The sequence below is a fragment of the Armigeres subalbatus genome, chromosome 1 (genome assembly GCF_024139115.2).
Source record: "Armigeres subalbatus isolate Guangzhou_Male chromosome 1, GZ_Asu_2, whole genome shotgun sequence".
NCBI lineage: Eukaryota > Metazoa > Arthropoda > Insecta > Diptera > Culicidae > Armigeres > Armigeres subalbatus.
In genome coordinates this window covers 84,926,783-84,949,374 of record NC_085139.1, presented here as the reverse complement: position 1 = coordinate 84,949,374, position 22,592 = coordinate 84,926,783, and the positions used below count along the sequence as shown (strand labels likewise).

The following is a 22,592-nucleotide window of genomic DNA, read 5'->3' as shown; positions in this document are numbered from 1 at the left end:
AACATTTAGGTCCTATTTTCGATATGATTCGACAGCTGATGGGATACTGAGTACCTGCGAAATCTGGGTCGTCTGATCACTTTAATCCTGTCAATGGGTCAAGTGTATCTTTTCTAATATTGCCTAGTAAAATGTTTTATTGACGGTTTCCTTCAGAACTATTTATAAAAGTTTAGCCAATGTCAAACATCGGAGTTGCAATCCGTCTTCCCCTTGTACATATCGCTAGTCAAGTTGAAAACCGAAATGGGGGACTATCGAAGTTGGATTTTTCTCGCAATCCGTACGTTAAACCTAACTTCGCTAGTAGTGCGCTAGTCTAATTAGGCCCTAATTAGACTAGCGCGCCACTAGCGAAGTTAGGTTTAACGTACGGATTGCGAGAAAAATCCAACTTCGCTAGTCCCGTATTCCGGTTTTCAACTTAATAGAGTATATCTTGCTGCCGTTGCAGTTCAACTGAAGATCTCTTCAATTTCTTCGCAAGCACCTGTTCCAAAACTAAAAAAATCTTTGATACAGACATGCATTTATTTCTTCTTATAATTCATGGTTTACTGTAATGATCTATGCAACCATGGTTATTCGTGTCGAATTTGTTTTGAAATGTACACACTGAGAAATACTTTATCATTTTACGTTGTTTTATTATTTCAAGGATAAAAATGAACACAAAAGTATATTATTCAATTGTGTGGTTATCAAAAATGATTCAGATTATACGGGCATTTCAAAACAAAGTAGATTTGTTTGAAATATTAAAAATAAATTTAAAACATCATCATGTGGGTTGAAGATCATTTTGGATTAGTTTATTTCACATTAGTAACTATTCTACAAGTCGTTTTGTTTTATTAATTTTCACTGTGTTGATTCAAGTTGTTTGCATCCAATTTGAAAGACATTACGTCTGCAGTCATATGCCTCAGTGTTTCCATCCAATCGTCTTCGGGTAACAGCCTACGGGTGCACCACAATAACATCATCCTTTTTCCGAACAATGCAACACCACCTGCACCGCTTTCGTTATAAGATATGCTGAGGATCGCCGATCGTGAATGTTCTCTCGTCCTCCGCCGTGTGAACCAGAAGCAGGAGCAGCGGAAACCGCGAAAAATGATGGAGCCTATTTTTACCCGCCCGCTCGTTACTTAATCTAGATCTAGTAGAAGCTATTTTTAGCGATCGGAGAGGGATGACGGCGGGTGGCGATAACCGAAGCCGAGCCGACGATCGTCTGATGCTGCGCTGGTCGCAAAACTGAATTATACCGCCGTGTCACGACCGGGCACGGCTCAGTCGGCAAGTTTAGCTCATCGGATGCGTGTGAAAGTCTCCCGAAGAAATCGTGTGTGGTGGAAAATCGGTGTGAAAATCTCTCTCAGCCCCAGAGCTCAGAGCCAGCAGCAGTTGTGAAAAATTTGCCCCTTCAGTGGGTGTGAAGTGAAAGTAAGAGTGGAATTTATTCCTTTTATGCAGTGTGGTGGCTGGAAATCGGTTAATGCAGGTGGATGGAGCTGGATACTGGAGATTTTCAAGGATTTGCACCATTCTTTCGGATGGTTACCTAACATGTGGTTGTACAAGCTGCTAAAAGGAAGAGATCAGCAGCATTTGAAAATATTCTCAGCATGAATCATTCATATTTTTCGACGATGGGCTTACTTTAGAGCAATTGAATATGAAGAATGTTACTAGTGAGGACAGTGAAAAATAACATAATTAATCCCACTTATCATTTGGCGAGGTGAATTCGTTACCTTGATCTACTTAAGGTGTGAGCATTGTATGTGGGAGGAACAACTGTGGCAGATGACGCGCGTGATCAAGACAGAAAAATATTTGCTAGGATTTCTAATTTTCATCGAATTTTTGGAACAGAAAATAGCTTCGGACCTGATTGAAAAAAAGACGGTTGAAAATATATATGATTATATAATACCGCAGTGCGAAATCTATTCAAATAAAACTGGTGCGAACAGACAGTGTGTAAACATTGGGAGGAAATTCGAGACTGAATGTAATACTATTAAAACGATATAAATAGAAATTTTCGAAAAAAGTCTAAAAATAAAAGAATAGAAGATTTTTCCCGCTCGTAGAATTTTGCTCTCTCTCCGCCGATCCGGCTGCAACAGCGACGATTGATCGCCAGTCGGTGTTTGTGGAGTGCTGAGCGAGCATTTGTTACCAAGTGATTGAACCTGCTGAACCGATCTGATCCGCGATCGATTGTTGAACGACGTGACCAGTAGGTAAAGTGCGAATGTTTTTCCACCGTAGGTCAAGCGCAAAAGATCAAAAGTGCCATTGTCACGCTGACATTTACATAACATTGCCCGCCGAAGTGCACGAAAGGACGAAATCGTCATGTGAAGATCGTGAATCGTGAAACAAACCATGCATGCTAACGAAGAAAATCCTCTGCACAGGAAGTGAACATTTTTGCCGCTTGATGTCGCCATTATCGCAAGAACCCGAAGAAAAGCCGTACACCCATCATCGGCACGAACGCGCACTCGTGGGTGGGGATAGACCGAAGCCGAAGGGTGCGTGAATCGTGAATCTTGTGTAAGCCGACCAACATCGGAGCGTGGGAGTTGCTCGATTCGGCAGTATGTTGTGGCATCGGACGTGGACAAAACCTTGTGCGTTTGTATGTTGACATTCGGCGCGCGGTGCTCAAGACATCAAGAAAAAGGAACAAGTAGGAAAATGCGTGGCGCGAAAAGTGGCGGTGCACTGACTGTGAAACAAAAAACTGTGTCAAGATTTTCCTCAGCAGCGCTGTCTCTGGGATTTTGGCGGTGTAGACAAGAGTCTATGCGTGCGGTGCTGACAGATTTAGAACATTGTTTGCGTGGGTGGCGGCAGATCTAATGAACCGAACAAGGTTGCGTGTCTCAGAGTGGCGCTGAACAAGTAGGATGGTTAATGTTGTCACTAATGAGTAGGGGTAGCGCTTTCGAGGTTAACAAGCGTTAGAACTTTTAATTTTGGAATAGGTGTTTTTTTTATCAAGTTTGGAAAAAAGATTTTTCCCATGGGCTAAACGCGGCTTTACAACTAAGTCAATCATTTGACATACAGTACACATTTTTTCTTATGTCTATTAGGGAGACTTTCAGCCCAAGGCTGGCTCGTCTCCCACACATATTTTTCCAATGATTGTTCAACACTAGCAAGCCTTATACCTTGAACTTACATCATTGTAGGTTCCAAAATAATAGAACAACAAATATGACATTTTTGCATATGCCAAATTCTAATACAGCTTTTGGTACGTTCTCATATAGAACTGTAAGAAAAACTAACAAACGCTGATTGAGAATTTAAATACATATACTTTAGACTAAATTCCTTAAAAATGATATTTTTTTAATTCAAGGTTCAACAAACTGGACCATTAGGGTAATATAGCAGACCTAAATAAAAAGTCATGTTTAGATAAATATGTTTCTACTTGTCATGGGATGATTTAGAACTATTTAATTTAATTATGTAGTAATAATGAAGGAAACATTATGAACTTTATGACAAGATCTGGACTTTTTGCATTCGAATTACAACTAATTTGTATAATATCTGTATGATGCATTTACACTTGTTATACAAATGAATACATAAATCGTATACGGTATACAGAGATGATAAGTGAGAGACTTCCTCATTTTCTTTTGGATCCAATTTCTGCTCTAAATTGTACTACAATTCCGTCAATTTTCACGATGAATCTTCTGTACTCGAATTGAAATATTAGCTTCTGATTCAGCGCAATAATCTAATTGATTTTGTTATTAATTGATATTCAATCGATAAAGATAATAATATGCATCGTTTCGTTATGCATCATTATTAAAATTATTTAAAATACGTATTTCTAGAACATTTATTCATCAATTCACTTGTAATATATATTGCACCACCGAGACGAGCCAGCCTTGGGCTGAAAGTCTCGATAATAAAGACATTCTTCTTCTTCTTCTTATTGGCATTACATCCCCACACTGGGACAGAGCCGCCTCGCAGCTTAGTGTTCATTAAGCACTTCCACAGTTATTAACTGCGAGGTTTCTAAGCCAAGTTACCATTTTTGCATTCGTATATCATGAGGCTAACACGATGATACTTTTATGCTCAGGGAAGTCGAGACAATTTCCAATCCGAAAATTGTCTAGACCGGCACCGGGAGACATAAAGTCATAAAAAAAATAAATAATGCACTTATTAAGTTAGTACTGGTCAAGAAGATTTGAAATAAACTGAAAGTACTATTGCTACCATATTCATGAAAATAACTTATGATGAGAAGCAGCATCTCCATTTATATTGGCCTCAGTCGAATTTTGCAAATGATTTTGTATACTACCAGACAACTACATAAGTTAAAGATTAAGCAATTTGATTGGAATGCGTCCGAATAAAAACTTTTAGTGCCGAGGAAGTGGTACTATTCTGATAGATCTTCTCCTAATATTAGTTTGAGAAGATATAACCAATGACGAATATGATATTGGTGATGAGGTTATAACAAAATTAAAAAAAAAACTTTAATAAAGACCGTATAAAATGCTAATTTCACCTCATTTTACGCAATCTGAATATTGCTTCCAAATACTTAGCAAATAAAGGGGAGTCTACTTGCTTGAAACGTGTAGATTTTTTAGAGTGCATTTTCAGAATTTTATTTTGTATTCTCTGGAGTGCATTCTTTCTGGTATTGCAGCAACTAGTCCATATTGGCACAGCATACAACATGGCTGGTCTAAAAATTTGTTTGTAAATCAAAAGTTTGTTCTTAAGACAAAGGTTTGATTTTCTGTTTATAAGTGAATATAGACACTTAATATATTTGCTACATTTTTTTTTTGGTTTATTTATTAAATCGCAGCTGTAGAAGTTACAAAATTAACTGTGTCCAGCCTCTCCAAAAGTATTACACAAATTCAAGCGAGCAAGCTTTTAAACTACTACTACTTAAATCTACTTACAAACTAAATTCTTAATTCATAACAAAATTCAATTATTCATTTAGATACTTTTTGAGGTTTTTTTTGTAGGATGACAAATTTGTTTCTAGTTTCAAATAATTTGGAAGTACATTAAATTGAGTTACTCCGGTATAGAAAAAATGTTTTAGAGCGAGTTCAGTTCGTGGTCTAGCTACATAGAAATTTCCTCTTGATCTCGTACTATGAGTATGTATATCTTGTAATTCAATTAATCTAATGTTCGATTTAACAATATTGCATTTAATTTTATATATAAGAAGTAAAGTGTTGTACATATATAGCAAATTCAATGACAGGACTTCTGTTGAATATAAGGTTACAGTAGGCGAAAGTCGGGGAAGATCACGAATAATTTTTATCGCTCTTTTTTGTAAAACTTTCAGTACGTTTAAATTGGTTGCTGCAGCTGATCCCCAAATTGTGATCATGTAAGATAGATGTGGCAAAATGAAAGAATTATACAGTTGCCAGCAACTAGCTGTACTTAAGCAATATCTTGCTTTCCCAAGAGCAAAAACGATTGGTGTAATTTTATTTTTCACCTTATTAATGTGTTTTTTCCAATTTAGATTTTTATCTATAACAAGACCTAAATAATCTACTTCAGAAACTTGAGATAAAGGTTCATTGTTTATGAACAATTCAATAAACGGATTGACATTTTTTAAAGTGAATATCATGAAATTAGACTTTTTGCTATTTATCTCCATTTTATTTATACGAAACCAATGTGGAAGTAAGTTAAGGTCATATTGCATCGTGGTTTGTAGAGTATTTAAATCTTTTGCTTTATATTTACATACAGCATCGTCTGCGTAACATTGTAGTTTTCCCCTTAGGGGCACATTAAATATGTCATTTAAAAAAATATTGAAAAGTATGGGCCCTAAAATTGACCCTTGAGGCACGCCAGACTTTATTGTTAATGGTTCGCTAACGAGGCCATTTACTTGGCATTGTTGCTCTCTGTTTGAAAGGTAGGATTTAATCAAATCTACCGCTGACGAAGTGAAACCGTACGTATCTAATTTTGTTAACAATAGGTCATGAGGAATACATTTGGCTTGAAGGCCTTCAATGTGATTTTTAAAAGTTAATTTTTGATCTCGCAGAAGTCCTAAATATTTAGCTTCGCTAGACCAATTAATTGGAACCCCATTCATAGTGACAATATGTCTGCTAGAAGGTTTCAAATAAGAAGCTCTCGGCTTATGTGGGAAAATTATAAGCTGAGTTTTGGAAGCATTCAGAAATTTTCCATTTTGCAAGTAAGTGGAGAAAATATCCAAACTTTTGCAATCTACTACAAATGACACGAAGGCTACGCCCTTTGGCTGAGAGACCTGTGTCATCTGCAAACAAAGATTTTTGACACCCTGGTGGTAAATCAGGTAAGTCAGAAGTAAAAATGTTATACAACATGGGCCCCAGTATGCTGCCTTGGGGAACACCAGCTCTAACAGGTAATCTATCAGATTTAGAATTCTGATAGTTTACCTGCAGTGAGCGATCTGATAAATAATTTTGGATCAGTTTAATAATGTACAGAGGAAAATTAAAATTCATCAATTTTACAATCAAACCTTCATGCCAAACACTGTCAAATGCTTTCTCTATATCAAGAAGAGCAACTCCAGTCGACTCCTTCAGATTTGTTGAGCTGAATTAAATTCGTTACTCTTAATAACTGATGGGTGGTTGAATGCCCATGGCGGAAACCAAATTGCTCATCAGCAAAAATAGAATTGTCATTAATATGAACCATCATTCTATTTAAAATAATCTTTTCAAACAGTTTGCTTATTGAAGAAAGCAAACTGATTGGGCGATAACTAGAAGCCTCAGCTGGATTTTTGTCCAGCTTCAAAATAGGAACAACTTTGGCGTTTTTCCATTTATCTGGGAAGTATGCCAATTGAAAACATTTGTTAAATAAATAAAACCAAAAAGGATAAAGAGCTCTCAGGAAGTTTTTTGATAAGTATGTAGAAAATACCATCGTCACCCGGGGCTTTCATATTTTTAAATTTTCTAGTAATATACCTCACTTCATCCAAATTAGTTCCCAACGAAGGGTCAAAAACATTCTCTTGATTGAGAATGTCTTCGAAGCTCCGTGTAACCTGGTCCTCAATTGGACTAGTGAGACCTAGACTAAAATTATGGACACTCCCGAACTGCTGAGCAAGTTTTTGAGCCTTTTCGCCATTTGTTAATACAATTTTATTTCGCTCTTTAAGCGATGGAATTGGCTTTTGATGTTTTTTAAGAATTTTCGTAAATTTCCAAAAGGGTTTCGGATCCAACTTCGAGACATTATTCTCAAAGTTGGTATTTCTCAGAATAGCGAAACGTTTTTTAATTTCATTTTGCAAATCTCGCCAAATAACTTTCAACGCGGGATCGCGAGTTCTTTGGTATTGCCTTCGCCTCACATTTTTGAGACGGATCAGTAGCTGAAGATCGTCGTCAATAATAATGGAGTTGAATTTAATTTCACATTTAGGAATTGCAATGCCTCTGGCTTCGACAATTAAATTTGTCAAAGATACGAGAGCATTATCAATATCACTTTTGGTATCGAGAGAAATATCAACATCAAAATTCCTATCGATATACGTTTTATATAAATCCCAATCAGCCCTATGATAATTGAAAGTAGAGCTGATTGGATTATAAATGGCTTCTTGTGAGATTTCAAATGTCACAGGAAGGTGATCAGAGTCAAAGTCAGCATGAGTTACCAATTGGCCACTCAGCTGACTTGAATCCGTTAAAACCAAATCAATTGTCGAAGGATTTCGAGTGGATGAAAAACATGTTGGGCCATTGGGATATTGAATAGTATAATATCCCGCAGAACAATCTTCAAATAAAATTTTGCCGTTGGAATTGCTTTGAGCATAATTCCATGAACGGTGTTTGGCATTGAAGTCACCAATTACGAAGAATTTAGATTTGTTGCGAGTCAGAATTTGAAGATCAGCTTTCAACAAATTCTTTTGCTGCCCATTGCATTGAAAAGGCAAGTAGGCTGCAATAAAAGAGAATTGTCCAAAATTTGTTTCAACAGAAGCTCTGTTACACTATGATTTAAGCATTTCTCTCTGTCCGAGCTATTTTAAATCATGAAATAACTATTTACCTATTTTAATTCTGCGCGCTTTCTCAAAATGCTAGTTTGATGTAATTTTGGCACTGTGGCATTTAAGCCATGTAGTAGTTCTGAACCAAAATATCGTTTACATAGTTTATGTTGCTGGCTCTGAAGCGGTACTGGTTGTTGTAAGATAGTTTAGGAGTGATTAAAAATATGTAACTATCGGGGTAAATTGGTCATGTCGCCTGGGGGTAAAGTGAGCAATGTTCTAATAGAGAAATGGAAACAAATTAGCTCAAATTTTAACCTGAATCGGTTCGGCTGGTAGTGGGATCATTTTGTATATATAGCTACAATTTGAAATATGTGAAACTATTTGGAAGACACTATAGAAAAATAAACAAAACAAAATTGAATTATTTGGACTAATTTTTAATGATCAAAATAACATAAATGATTTTTTTTCAATTTTTTCCAACCTGCTTTGATAACTAATAAGATAAGCTTGGACACATCTGGATTGAACAATGCAATTTTTTTATAGCAACATGATAACCAGCAGCAGTTCGTAGGGTGTTCATTTTACTACCAAAGCACTTACTACAAAATTGCAAATTATAAATATCTGAAATACGTTCGGTAAAGTAATTTTGAGCATTATTTATCCTAGCAGTAGGACCCACGGCTACAAAATGCTGATGGTGGCTGGGTTAGATTCCCATTCGATCTGTGAAATTTTCTTCACTTCTCTGGACATAGATTATCATCGTGTTTGTCTTACGATATACGAATGCAAAAATGGTAACTTGGCGTAGAAACCTGTCAGGTAATTACTGTGGAAGTATAAAGAACACTAAGCCGAGAGGCTTATTGGCATGTGATGCAAATAAAGAAAATATGTGCTTTCAATACGATTTCCCGAGCAACACATTTGTTAAACAGTTTCTGTGACTCATTTGAAGTCTGGAGACGCATTGCATTTTAATACGGATGCAAATGTTCTGATTAAAAGTTGTATAACAAACGCTCGATTGGCACTCGTTCAAAAAGAGTAACACCAAATAATAGGGACAGGGAAGGTATTTAAGTTCATCGTCGTAGGGGATAAAACCAACGAAAGCAACGTCCATTTGCTGGAACTCCACTATAGCAAAACGTTTCTCCTGAGCTTACGATTTGGTACGGATGAGTTTGAGAAAAAGTGTCTCTTATATTGGTTTATAAGACTATGACGAAAAGACGAAAATGCCTGCCTTAACCCTACATATATAAGAAAAACGTTCCATGGACGTTCATGGAAATCATCCATTCGGGTAATTGCTATCAATGGCGTAACTACAGATGGGCTAGGGGGGGGGGGGGGGGACTTTAGCCTCACCTGGGATCGTATGTTTCAAACGAAGATTGATCCAATCTTAACAGAATCCATCGTTTTTGCCTAAAATGATAGCTGTGGTATTTTTTTATTTGTGTTCCCATAGTTTCGAATCCCATTGTTTTCATTCGCAACTATAGGAAAACTATCGAAAGGGTAAAAGGTATTTAAAAGATACTTAACCGTTTTTGCAATTTAATAAAAAAAAACAGATTGTTTTTATTTCGTTCCATGATAGGTCAATAAATTGATAGGCTAAATGGATTGCTGCCATTATTATGTAGATTACTTGACCACTTTCAGTGGTGAAAATGACCAGTTTTAAGGATCTTCATACTAAGTGATAGAACTGTAATCTAACACATTCAACCACGTGGAGAGTAGAATTTCAAAAACAAAGCATGAGGCAAGATATGTCGATCATAGTAGTCATTAAAGAAATCGACCATTCAACGTAAGTAATATGCATAGAAATCTGCAAACACGGTCTATATTTCTTGGCATAACCGTCCCGCTAAACTATTTCCATGATTTAGACCATACATTATATTTATATTAGCAACCTCAACGAGTGTCATATAAAACTTTGTAATTCCAAAAGTTATGGCAGTTTTTTACATACAAGTGTTTACCGACAACCGGTTCAAGGGTCATATTTGGAAAATAAACAAACTCCATCAATGAATCGGGTAAGGACAATTTTGAAAAATATAAAATATGCAAACATTATCATGCGGCATATCGGAAATAGGAGAATACCCCATCATGCGACACATAAAACTTAATGATTTCAAATGTCATGGCATTCTATGTTGTTTTTTTTTGTACTCTATGTACCATATTCGGCCCGATTGAAACCTGTCGACGAATTTACTTTGTATCGGTTTGTTTATTTGTCAATACTGACCCTTGAACCGGTACTCGGTCAACCCTTCCACCGATTCCAATCGGTTTAATGCCATAACTTTTGAAATCATTAAGTTTTATGTGTCGCATGATGGTAGTCTCCTATTTCCGTAAAATGACCATGTAACAGGTTCCGACGATGTTTTTGGCCGATCAATTTTCTGATCAAATTTTATTATAAAAATATATTCTAGAACCGCAGAAGAGCAAGACTAGAGCTGTAGGATAGTGACCTACTACATTCATACTTCATTCATATTATTATTCTTAAGACTTTCAAATTTTTGAAATAATTCATCATAAGCAACAGACGATGAAAATTATTAGTTGTTTTCTGAGAAAAAAAATGTGGCAAAATAGGATTGTGAATAAATCACATCAACACTGTCATAGAATCGGGTGTAGACCAAATCTAGAGCAGACAAAATTTGAACATGTTAAAAATCGGGTCGCGGGCAGCAGGGACTATGTCCAAGGGCTTGACGATCCCTCCCCAGGCCATCTGCGAGTTGTGGGGCTTGCCTAGGATGTGGTGGGGTTTGACAGTGGGCCCTGTTAAACCTCTATAAAAAGCTGCATGTATCCGCAAGTAGGCCCCACCAAAGCGACCGTGTGCCGCTCAAAGCGCACAAGCCCAAGTCCTGGTGTTAGGTGGGACACTAAACAGCCCTGACACGACGGCCCTCCGACGAGACAGGAGGTTTGCGCAGGCCCAATAAGCCGCCTAGAAAACCAATCATTACGAACAATATAAGAGATAATGCGACTCGATATAATCGGCAAAGACCTAGGCGACGAATACAGGATCACGATTGGAAGCTTGGAACATGGAATTGCAAGTCGCTAGGTTTCGCAGGTTGCGACAGGATGATCTACGATGAATTACATCCCCGCAACTTCGACGTCGTGGCGCTGCAGGAGATTTGCTGGACAGGACAGAAAGTGTGGAAAAGCGGGCATCGAGCGGCTACCTTCTACCAAAGCTGTGGCACCACCAACGAGCTGGGAACCGGCTTCATAGTGCTGGGTAAGATGCGCCAACGCGTGATTGGGTGGCAGCCAATCAACGCAAGGATGTGCAAGCTGAGGATTAAAGGCCGTTTCTTCAACTATAGCATCATCAACGTGCACTGCCCACACGAAGGGAGACCCGACGACGAGAAAGAAGCGTTCTACGCACAGCTGGAGCAGACATACGATGGATGCCCACTGCGGGACGTTAAAATCGTCATCGGTGACATGAACGCACAGGTAGGAAGGAGGAAATGTATAGACCGGTCATCGGACCGGATAGTCTGCACACCGTATCGAATGACAACGGCCAACGATGCATAAACTTCACAGCATCCCGCCGAATGGTAGTCCGAAGCACCTTCTTTTCCGCAAACATATCCACAAGGCCACATGGAGATCACCTAACCAAGAAACGGAAAACCAAATCGATCACGTTCTAATCGACGGTAAATTCTTCTCCGACATCACGAATGTCCGCACTTACCGCAGTGCGAATATTGAATCCGACCACTACCTCGTTGCAGTATGCCTGCGCTCAAAACTCTCGACGGTGTACAACACGCGTCGAAGTCGGACGCCGCGGCTTAACATTGGGCGGCTACAAGACGGTAGACTAGCCCAAGAATATGCGCAGCAGCTGGAAGTGGCACTTCCAACGGAAGAGCAGCTAGGCGCAGCGTCTCTTGAAGATGGCTGGAGAGATATTCGATCCGCCATTGGTAGCACCGCAACCGCTGCACTTGGCACGGTGCCCCGGATCAGAGAAACGACTGGTATGACGGCGAATGTGAGCAGTTAGTGGAGGAGAAGAATGCAGCATGGGCGAGATTGCTGCAACACCGCACGAGGGCGAACGAGGCACGATATAAACAGGCGCGGAACAGACAAAACTCGATTTTCCGAAGATCGAGACCGTGAAGAGACGGAGCAACTGTACCGCGCTAATAACACACGAAAGTTCTATGAGAAGTTAAACCGTTCACGTAAGGGCCACGTGCCACAGCCTGATATGTGTAAGGACATAAACAGGAACCTTCTTACGAACGAGCGTGAGGTGATCCAAAGGTGGCGGCAGCACTACGAAGAGCACCTGAATGACGATGTGGCAGACGAAGATGGCGGTATGGTGATGGACCTGGGAGAACGCGCGCAGGACATAATTCAACCGGCTCCGTATCTCCAGGAAATCCAGGAGGAGATTGGCCGGATGAAGAACAACAAAGCCCCTGGGGTTGACCAACTACCAGGAGAGCTATTTAAACACGGTGGTGAGGCACTGGCTAGAGCGCTGCACTGGGTCATTACCAAGATTTGGGAGGAGGAAGTTTTGCCGCAGGAGTGGATGGAAGGTGTCGTGTGTCCCATCTACAAAAAGGGAGATAAGCTGGATTGTAGCAACTACCGCGCAATCACATTGCTGAACGCCGCCTACAAAGTACTCTCCCAAATTTTATGCCGTCGACTAGCACCAAATGCAAGGGAGTTCGTGGGGCAGTACCAGGCGGGTTTTATGGGCGAACGCTCCACCACGGACCAGGTGTTCGCCATTCGCCAAGTACTGCAGAAATGCCGCGAATACAACGTGCCCACACATCATCTATTCATCGACTTCAAAGCCGCATATGATACAATCGATCGGGACCAGCTATGGCAGCTAATGCACGAACACGGTTTTCCGGATAAACTGACACGATTGATCAAAGCGACGATGGATTGGGTGATGTGCGTAGTTCGAGTTTCAGGGGCATTCTCGAGTCCCTTCGAAACCCGCAGAGGGTTACGGCAAGGTGATGGTCTTTCGTGTTTGCTATTCAACATCGCTTTGGAAGGGGTAATACGAAGAGCAGGGATTAACACGAGTGGTACAATTTTCAATAAGTCCGTCCAGCTATTTGGTTTCGCCGACGACATAGATATTATGGCACGTAACTTTGAGAAGATGGAGGAAGCCTACATCAGACTGAAGAGGGAAGCTAAGCGGATCGGACTAGTCATCAACACGTCGAAGACGAAGTACATGATAGGCAGAGGTTCAAGAGAAGACAATGTGAGCCACCCACCGCGAGTTTGCATCGGTGGTGACGAAATCGAGGTGGTAGAAGAATTTGTGTACTTGGGCTCACTAGTGACTGCCGAAAATGACACCAGCAGAGAAATTCGGAGACGCATAGTGGCTGGAAATCGTACGTACTTTGGACTCCGCAAGACGCTCCGATCGAATAGAGTTCGCCGCCGTACCAAACTGACAATCTACAAAGCGCTAATTAGACCGGTAGTCCTCTACGGACACGAGACCTGGACGATGCTCGTGGAGGACCAACGCGCACTTGGAGTTTTCGAAAGGAAAGTGCTGCGTACCATCTATGGTGGGGTGCAGATGGCGGACGGTACGTGGAGGAGGCGAATGAACCACGAATTGCATCAGCTGTTGGGAGAACCATCCATCGTTCACAACGCGAAAATCGGACGACTGCGATGGGCCGGGCACGTAGCCAGAATGTCGGACAGTAACCCGGTGAAAATGGTTCTCGACAACGATCCGACGGGCACAAGAAGGCGAGGTGCGCAGCGGGCAAGGTGGATCGATCAGGTGGAAGATGACTTGCGGACCCTCCGTAGACTGCGTGGTTGGCGACGTGTAGCCATGGACCGAGCCGAATGGAGAAGACTCTTATATACCGCACAGGCCACTTCGGCCTTAGTCTGATTAAATAAATAATAGATACGTATTTCGACCTCAACAGTAAGGCCGTCTTCAGTGTCTTGTACTTGACTCGACTCAAGTCGAGTCAAGTACAAGACACTGAAGACGGCCTTACTGTTGAGGTCGAAATACGTATCTGTCAGGATACAATTAAGTGGTGGAATTCAATGGGATTGTTTAAACTCGTCTTATGACAGGTGAAAACATTCCACTAAAAAGCTCAAAATAATTTTCTTATTATGATGTAAGTACTGTCATCGGGGGTGACACTTGGCCAAATAAGGGTCAGGTTGGCGCATGTTTTCATCAAATTCAGCACAAGGAAAATGTAATATAAGATACCTTTTTGAGCGATTCAGATAGCCGACCTACAGACTGGTCGTGAGAACGATGGCCCAATCTTGACTTAAACCCACAACCTCTAATTTCTACACAAAACTCTACCACCAATATGCATTAGCACATTCATTCATTTATTTAATTTACATCTAAACAGAAACCACTGAATCAACAATTTGACGCCACAACGAGTTAATAATTCGAGAACACGGAGTTCTTTAAAACAAACTTAAATGTCTAACTACTTTCACTGTTCACAACCAACTGATTTATTATCTGCTACTTAACTACATTACAAGTATGCTGAGTCTGCACTGTCTCGGTAGGTACAGGTTTGATGATCGCCCTCGATATTGTTCGCCTGGCTCTGCTGATGCGCCTCGATGTTGCCAACTCCAAAATGCTGACACCTTTGGGAATTCCACAAAGTCCACTCGGCAACGACGTTAACTCACGGTTCGAGGCCGTATCTCTCCATCCTCGAATGCGCCCCACGCTCGCCATGTCGTTTTACACTATGTCTGCCCACCTCGCTCGCTGTGCTTCGCGCCGTCTCATACCTGCCGGATCGGAAGCGAACCCCAAATTTGCAGGGTAGTTGTGCGGAATTCTTGCAACATATCCTGCCCATCGTACCCTTCCGGCTTTAGCTACCTTCTGGATACTGGGTTCGCCGTAGAGCTGGGCTAGCTCGTGGTTCATTCTTCGCCGCCACACACCGTCTTTTTGTACACCGCCAAAGGTGGTCCTAAGCACCCGTCTCTCGAATACTCCGAGTGCTTGCATATGCACAATCATGATTATATCCTGGAACACTAATGCAGGATCGTTCATGCTGTGTACCATGAGAGAGATTTTTTCGTTAATGTTGTACAAAATACAACATCACGCATGTTTGAGTGTTAATTAAAATGATTCGTACGGTTGAATCACCGAATAATGTGCATAATGTAAACTGTTATGTACGGCTTAAGGCCAGTCTTTGTGTACATTAGAGTGATTCAAATTTTGATTTTTTTGTTCCCCTATGCTTAAACGATGGCATTTGCTATTTTAATAATCGTCCTAAATTTTTGCTAATTTGCATGTAATTTGACTGAGCACAAGCAATTTTAAGCTTGTATGAAAATTACTATGAAAACAGCAACTTTTGCGAAAAACCGTTCTCATCATTGCCCATTAAGCTCTAAAAATGTATGAATACGTTAGCGTTATGGGAAATTTAACATGGGAAAATATCGTCGTTGTTGCTAAACGATTTGATGCTAGCAACAAAAGTTATTAGGGAAATACTGAATTGTGGGAAATTCAATTTAACACGTAAAAGAATAACATCAATATCAATAATGAGCATTTTTGTTTTCTTTATAATTTTACTCACAAAAGTCAGATTGCTTCGCAACAACAACTGACTTTCAGCTAAGGATCTATTCTATGACAGCGATGCGTTAAATATATTCAAATAGATTCCGGGCTGCTTTACGAAACGATCCTTTACATAAGTGGCAATTCTCATAGTGATTTTCATATAACCTTTAAATGGCACGTGCACAATCAAATTACATCCAAATCAGCTAAAAAAATTGGGAGGACTATTAAAATAGCAAAAACAATCGTTTAAGCACAGGGGAGCGAAAAAGTCAAAATTTGAATCACTTTAGTGTACATGCTTCAGTGTTTATTTCATATTTAAAACCAATAACAACGTCACGTTGAATTAAAACCAATAACATCCCCATCTAATACATGATGATGAGCGGAAAATGAATTTGACACACATTTATACAAGAGACTGACAATCCTCTGATTCTCCATGATCGACATCGGACTGTAATGTATAGGAATGTATAGGAAGTCGCGTTGGCGAAATAATTAATTATACGACACTGAATCAAATATACCAAAACCAACGTATTTCACTCAAACATGCACTCGAAGCGACACGTGTTACAAGAGCACGAGCTAACAAGTATTGATTTTTCAGTTCTCGTCCCGAGAACTAATCAAAATCATACAATGCTCGCCCTGGCTGCTTAATATTCACTGTAAATTGGTTAAAGAACTGCCCATGAAATAAAGAAGGAGAAATCTCTGGAAAATGTAATAAGCTAGATTTTTTTCAGAAACATGTTTTCAAACTTGACGTATATTTAGTATTTTCATGTATACAGAATTTTAGATTTTCAAATTTTGTCCATTCGGCTTTTTGTCCCTTCGACCTTTTGTCCCGTCGACGTTTTGTCCCCTCGACCTTTTGTCCCGTTGACCTTTTGTCCTTTCGACCTTTTGTCCCTTCGACCTTTTGTCCCATCGACCTTTTGTCTCTTCAACCTTTTGTCCGTCGACCTTTTGTCCTTCGACCTTTTGTCTTTCGACATTCTGTCCCAAAGCCATTGGTGCTGTATTTCTTTGTTTTGCGATGAGATGAATATATGTTTAGTGAGATGGAAAACGGAAATCTTCGCATGACAGCTACCGCTTGAAGAATAATGGTATGAAGTCTTCGTTCTTCGAAGATGACGAAAACTAACGTTGTGCGCGTCATCGACGATGCGTCGAATGGCAATGAAGACTCTACAACTCGTCTCTACTGTGGCATTTCATGCTGCGACGATTACTATTGTCAGAACTGCGTCCATGAGTTTTAAGATGTTGAGATTATCCCAACACTGCTGGATGGTAGAACTTGTCGGTATTTCCTCTAATTTATTGTTTTTAAAGTTCGCGGAAAAAGATTAAGATTACATCTAACGATTTTTCTAGCAGGGCGCCTTCATGACGATAATCTACAATGTACTAAGCGCCTCCATCGAAACCTCAAATATACAAAAAGTATCAAGTAATTCAACCTAGGGGAACTGTTCTGTTTTCCATCACACTGAACATATATTGAGTACATACATTGAGTAAAGTTGCCGTTGAATAAAAAGAGATGGCTATGCAGTTTTTTCACAGCCACTGAGCAGATGAAAGCAGATGTAAACGAAAGCCTTTGGTGAGCTCTACATGTTTTGTAAACATTGCGGTTCAATTCTAGTTGATCTCTGAAAAATTCTAGAATTTATCATGAATTATCATGACCATTACATCATTATTCTTTTTTTCTCCCCTGGACACGTTAGTAATATATGTAATTGTTAAAGCACGATCATTCAATTCATTAATATAGAAAATCTAAAGCAGAAATTGTCTCATTAATTTGCATGTTTAAACAATTTGTTCAATCATAGTGGCTTTCCATTCACTTCAAACGTGAATTGCAAAGGTCTGTTTTTATCTGTAATCATCAAAAACGTCATTGGCATTTTTATCTCTTTTTACATACATTGCTATGGATAGGTTCGTGTCTCGTAAAGCTCTACTATTTTCGTTTTTACTCTTGTTCGGGTGTGTCACTGCGATCAGCAACATACTATGTAGCATTTTTATCAGTTTCAGCACCAGACGACTGTAATTCCTTACCTTCGCGATAGTTAATTTCCCCGATCCTACCACGCGCCTCCACGCATATATATTTTCGCGCACTGCTCATAATTAAACCAGTAGATCGCTTGCTGAAGACAGCACGGTCGAGACTGCATGCGGGCCTAAATGCAATTGGTTTAACATTTGTTAAACTAATTACTTTTAAGAAACTACATCCAATCCCTTTCATTTTTTTAGCATTTTGTAACTTGTTTCTTAGCACCACAACAACACAACCGTTTTGAAATGACAATGTTTTCAATACTATCGAGATTTTTTATGTATGAAAATTGTTACAATTTAGTTAACTAGAAGTAACGGCTTAAAACGGATTGTTTGAGTCAACATGATTTTTTTAAGCACTGAATCATCCGTCGATGTCAGCGGTACAGGCTAAGGGCTACCAATAGGTACATTTGCATACAGTTGACATTTTGAAAGGCAAAACACAAAAAAGCAAAATAAAATGTGTTAAAGAAAAATAAACATATAGCACTTTTAGAACTCATGAACAACCCCTTGCTTCATTCTTCAAAATCAGAACCTGAAATGAATCAGCTACCTATTTCAAGACGAATGATAAACATCCCTCATCGCGTCCAATATCCCACCCAGCCAGCTTCGAGGAATAATGATGATAATATTTACACGAAAACCAAATCCCACGAACTGCAACCAACTGCACCAACCCGAGTCCGCTTCAACGGAACCGTATCGTCGTTGTTGGTTGATCTCCCGCGTTCGAGTGTTATTCGAAATATTTCCCGCGCCGCGCCAGACTTTGGTTTTTCGCTTTCGTCCGCGGGCCACCTTCGAAGCACCACTTAATCACGCTCGGCTAGGTAGGATCTGGTAGGATCAGCCCGTGTGAGCGGATTTCGATTTTAAAAATAACAATTATTCAACTACTTGCGTCACGGGCTGAACGGAACGTTATTCGGTTGCTGAATCCGAAAAGCTGTGTTGCGTTATATGTAGGAAATGAAGTAACGTTTTAATGGTCCGCTCGTCAATTTGTTGCTCGGAATTTACGATCATTTTTGGGGTGTGTTGTAAAGCGAGTATTTTTATATTCGAAACGAATAAAGTGTAGAATTTAGGAGCGATGAACTCGGTGGTGAAAGTATCCGGTGATAAACTACAATGTGGTCTACACTACGGGTTAGTTTGGCATAACTTAGGTTGTCCGCACACATGCATGATTGCTTTTTCGTGATTGATCAGTGGAATTGCACAATGAACGTCTTGGTTTAAAAAATCAATCTCACTGCGTAAGCTGCAGCGACTTACTTATGGGGTGGTGTGGGGAGATGTTCTTAGCTATTTTTTGCTAACTGGAGACCGTGTTTTTGTATGTCTCTACACAAAAACCATGAGTTGCTTATCCGTAAAATGATTATTTTCTATTTTTTCAACGCGTGCTTCATATCGATTAGGTAACTTTCTAAATTTGGAAAGAAATTGAAGGAGAACGCACCAACATAGAAGGCAAAAATGACACTCATTTCTTCCAATTTAGCTAAAGTTTACGGTTGATTATTTTCCATATGCATGAGCTGATATTATTCCTTTTATTCAGTTTTTCCAGTGACACAAAGCCAATACAGCTTTGATTATTTTCATTGGCAACTGCGAGATTATGTCCAGTTAAGGTCACTCCTGACGGAATCCAATTTTCAAAGCACTCGCGTTTTCAAGGGCACACCATTCGATACGGAAGCAACGCACAACTGTCATTTTTTTCAGCTTTGCTGCGTCGCAGCATGCGTGAAAAAATAAAAATGACAGTTGTGTGTTGATTTCGTATCAAATGGTGTGCCCTTGAAAACGCAAGTACTTTGAAAATTGGATTCCGTCAGGAGTGACCTTAACATCGCTGTACCCAATTAGTGAAAGGTTGTTACAGTCGCCTCTTCACATCTCGATATTGAAGGGACCATAGAGATAGGGAGAGATCGAGAAAAGGAAGGAAAATTGAAATGGGTACTAGATCCAAAAAAGCTCGTCGCTATGAAAAACGACAACAAAACAAATGTCATATCTTGTTGTTGATATTGATTGTTATTGTAAAAAGATGGTCTAGTAGCCTGAAAAGTTGAACATATCGACATAAGAAGAGTAAATCCAGAACAAAATACGATTAAAACACATCGAGATAGAGAGATATCGAGATAGGGAGGTTATCGAGATAGGGAGGTTATCGAGATGTAGAAAACCAAAATGTATGTAGATTGAAGGGACCGAAAAAACCATCGACATAGGAAGAGATATCGAGATATAGAACATCGAGATGTAGAGAGTCGAATGTAGTACGTTCCTTGTTCAATCTTAGCTGATGGTTTTATGTACTGGTCACAAGACAGCGAACTTCACGCTTCAATTTTATCCAGTCTCATTGCGCAGGCTGGCTGGTGTTTTGACTAAGGATCGAGATACCTGATTCTAAATCCGGTGTTGTATTCGTTGCTATGTACAGTAGCGAACAGACGTGACTATGATATTATTTTGAGTGTTGTCAACCAATGCCTCATCAGTGACCAGTCTGAAATATCCGGGATCTAGTGGATACTTCAACGTCTTCACATCATCAAGACCATACACGCTTTACAAGACACCCTAATGTGGCAGCGAGTAAGGGGGACTTCCTAGGATGTGGCGGGGTTTAACAGTGCGTTCTGCTAAATCCCTTCAAAAACCACAAGTCTCGGCGTACGTATAGTTCCACATTATTGTGGACCTCGCAAACGTCGCAAAATATCCGAAAGGGGCTCCCAAAGTTGTGCGAGCGCCACGTGTCCGGTTCGGATCCGAGAGACAACTTGCTGATTCTTTAGGTTGCTTAAGTCCGTTCAGGCCGATGTAGTATCTTCAATTTTCCGTAGCTGTTCAGCAGTGGAAATTCTCCAGGACATCTCCCAGTTGTCTGGCACTATCTTTCTTGTCAAGGTTTCTACTACCGGCTTGGGCAAGGTGATCGATCATGGTGTTACCAGACACTCCCCGGGTTTCAAGCAAAGGTCAATATTCGGGAGCATGTTGGCTAGGATGCCCAGGGGTGTAACGGCGTTTCGTCTTGAAGTGCGGAGATATTGTACAGATGTCCTGAATACTATCCGAGATAGTCATATTGGTCCTGGTGATTCCAATATGAGAAAAGAGTTGTATTCTCCGGATGTTACGATGGATAAAGATGCGCCTTTGGGACAGTATTCCGCTGGCACACGATGGCTTCCTGAGCAGGAAGAAATAACTCAATAATATTTCATTCTGTTATTGATATCTTACTCTGGTATAAACTAGATGTGCGTAAAATACCTAAAAATTATACAAAAAATTAATTCATACATAACATATATATTTTTTAGGACTTTGGGACCTCTTATGCTCACCAAGTTCATACCAAGTGCAGTTACCGTGATCGCCCCTCCAGCTCAGGTTTTTGACAATATGCCTGCCTTGGCACAGGCAGCCCGGCTAGTGTAGAGGTTAGCAATCTCGGCTCGAACGTATTAGCAGCAAAGCGGCTCGAACGTATGAGTTGAAGGTCGGAGACAGAAACTCGATAAGGTTACGGTGGGCGATACATATAAGTGCCAGGCCATAGAGCAGGCGACTATCAATGATAGGCTCCGGTCGATGGACACTGCAAGAAATTCTACGATTTTCTTGTTGGTGATTGGGTGCACTCCCAACTTGAAGTTTGGCCAAGGCCAAGACAACTGGAGCCTCCAACGGCAGAAGTGTTTTTAGACTTACTGTCGGTCATGGTGAAGCCCACAAAGGTGGCCCAGTGAAGAACAGCACTGACTACGGATTGTGTCCTTATCCTTGTGCAAACAGGAGTGTCGCCAACGATTACCAGCAATATGTCGTTAGCAAAGACGAAAATATCAATGTTCGAGAAAAATGAACAAAACACGCCATGACGCCAAGGAACACCGTCAAACGGAATCCTTTGGTACCCCAGACTTCTTTGGCAAAGTCCTCGAATCTTGGTTCCCGATTAGGACTTCAAATAAGCGCTCTGTGAGGAATTTCCGGATGAAAGGAAGTTATCGGTAAATCTTCACTCGCTCAACTGTTGAAGGACGAAGGGGGTTCAAGTTCTGTTAAAGCCCTCCTAAGTTTGCAAAACATGTCCCCTTTCCGTAGCCTGGACGGTCGCGTGCTGCAGGATTAAAATCCAGCCCATGTTTCTAGTTTGTCACTCAACCGCTGGTTTATCAACGACCTTGGACACAGAAGAGTTCATTAAGATGGGGCCGGTACTTCGTACCATCGCGCAAGGAGATGCTTTTCTTAGGAATGGGGATGACCAAACTGTTTTGCCATTCATTCGGGACGATTTGATCGGACCACATTTGGTTGACCAACTCTAGGATCCGTATTTTGGCGGAAGGTGGTAGTTTTTTTAGCATAGTGTACCCAATACCCCAGTCGAGACCGAATGACTTCCTATTGCTTTTAGAGAGGGGCGAATGACAGCTCGGCAGCAGGAAACGGTAGATTGTAGCAGAAATTTTGTAAATCCGGTGTGACCTGAAAGGTTGTGAGGGACGAAATTTTACCAATGATTGTCCACTGGAACTCGGCGGAGTGGTGGTTTACCGACGCTAGCACGGAAAAGTACTCCCCAAGCGTGTTGGGTACCTCGGGGGGATCGGTAATGGCACTACC

At 40.4% G+C, this 22,592-nt stretch overlaps 1 protein-coding gene across 1 annotated transcript in view; it reads left to right on the top strand.

The window, feature by feature from the left end:
- Positions 1-1,289: 1,289 nt before the first annotated feature.
- The window catches only part of LOC134227721 (twitchin-like), a 107,914-nt gene continuing 86,611 nt past the window's right edge, over positions 1,290-22,592 (top strand). The window contains 1 exon segment of the mRNA XM_062709380.1: positions 1,290-1,449. The gene's annotated coding sequence lies outside the window, so the exon portion shown is untranslated.